The sequence below is a fragment of the Fringilla coelebs genome (genome assembly GCF_963513975.1).
Source record: "Fringilla coelebs genome assembly, chromosome: 19".
NCBI lineage: Eukaryota > Metazoa > Chordata > Aves > Passeriformes > Fringillidae > Fringilla > Fringilla coelebs.
This window is the reverse complement of record NC_140045.1, coordinates 1,387,568-1,389,600: the sequence shown is the minus strand read 5'-3', so window position 1 is coordinate 1,389,600 and position 2,033 is coordinate 1,387,568.

Genomic DNA, 2,033 nt, shown 5'->3' with positions numbered 1-2,033 from the left:
CTTTGGGGTCTGTGCGTCCACAGGCATCCCGGCAGGTCGGGAATTGCCCTTCCCGGGGAGCAGCACCCTCGGGAACCCACGGTGCCACGGCGGGGTGCGAGCCAGCAGCGGAGCAGGAGCGGGGGATGGATGAGGGGATGGATGAGGGGATGGAGGCAGCGCCAGGAGCGGGAATGCCGCAGATCGGGAATGCCGCGGAGCTCCGCTGCCATCCAGCGGCCGCGGCTCCAGCAGCGCCCGTGGCTTTGCTGGAAGCCGCTCTCACCTCCCGAGCGGCTTCTGACACAGCCAACACGCCCTGGAGGGTTGTCCCCGATATCCCACCGGGTCTGGGGCAGCCCTGCGGTGTTTAACTGCTGCTCCCAAAGATATTGGGGGCTCCACGGGGTTTTTACACCTTTTTCCAGGGCTGGAGCACCTCTGCTCCAGGGCCAGGATGCGTAAACTGAGAAGCTTCAGCCTCCGGGGAAAATTTTAAACCCCTTCCAGTGCCTGAAGAAGTTCCAGAGCAGCTGAAGGAATGGAGTGACAGGACACAAGGAACGGCTTCCCACTGGCAGAGGGCAGGGATAGATGGGACACAGGGAAGGAAATCTTGGCTGCCTCATCCCTGGAAGTGTCCAAAGCCAGACTGGACAGGGCTTGGAGCAGCCTGGGATAGTGGAAGGTGTCCCTCTCATGGCAGGGCTGGCACTGGATGGGTTTTAAGGTCCATCCCATCCCATCAATCCATCAATCCCATCCCATCAATCCCAGCCCCTGCCATCCCAGCGAATCCCGCGCGCCCCCTGCGGGCCCCGCCGGGCACTGCAGACGCTGCCGCTGCTGCCGCCAGGGGTCAGCGCGAGCCCGGGAGAGAGACCCCGATCCCGCTGGAATCCCGCTTGGATCCCCCTGGAACTCCCCTTGGACACCGCTGGAACCAACCCCGCATTTCCCACCTGGGATGTTCCCCCAAGCCCCACCAGGATCCAGCATCCCGCGCCTGGGCTGTGCTCCCGACCCCCGCTGCCGCCCGATCCATGGGAAATCCCTTCCCAAGGGAACCTGTGGCACTGGGGACATGATCAGATCCATGGGAAATCCCTTCCAAGGGAACCTGTGGCACTGGGGACATGATCAGATCCATGGGAAATCCCTTCCAAGGGAACCTGTGGCACTGGGGACATGGGTTGGTGGTGGCCTTGGCCAGACTCTGTGACCTTTGAGGGCTTTTCCAGCCAGATGATCCTGTGATTCCATGGGATGCCGCGGGCTGAGCGGCATCAGGGAGTCCCTAAAGCTGTTTGCACGCAGGTTTCCCTCACCCAAAACCTCACCTGCCCCCGGCAGCCCTGGGCTTCCCTGGAGCATCCCTCAGGGACAGATCCTGCTCTGGGATGCCTGGGGCACCCACCTGCACCCAGTAATTGATGGGGACAAAGTGCCTGGGAGGAGGAAGATTTCACAGCCAGGGTTTGAGAAGGGACTGCTGAAGATCCTGATAAAGATCTGGCCTGGATCCATCCTTCCTGCAGGGCTGCAAGGCCACCTTGGACAGGAGCCTGTGCTAAGGAAGGTGTCCCTTGTCTTTGGGACAAGATTCCAAACCCAAACCATTCCAGGAAGGAGTGCAGCACCAGGACAGGACTCGGCCACCACCAGCACCAACATCTGCACCACCAACCCAGAAACCACAGGGCATCCATCAGAATAGAGGGAAAAATGCAAAAAAACCCAAAGCAAACCCCAACATCGACCCAGCCCCACCTCACAGAGGAGCCAGGCAGGGCTGGGCTGTCTGACACCAGTGCAGCAACAAAAATCTCTGCCTAACTCGGCCCAAAGAGCTCAGCTGGAAAACATGGAACACTACAGCAAGACCACGAGCACAAACCTCATCCCTCCTCCTCCTCCTCCTGGCATTCCAGAGGCAGGGACAGCACAGGGAGACTCCTGCTGGAAGGGATGAGGCCAAGGGCTTGGTACCTTCATGGGATCATCAGGGGAGAGCCACAACCCCTGGGAGCATCAGGGGAAAATGACAATCCATG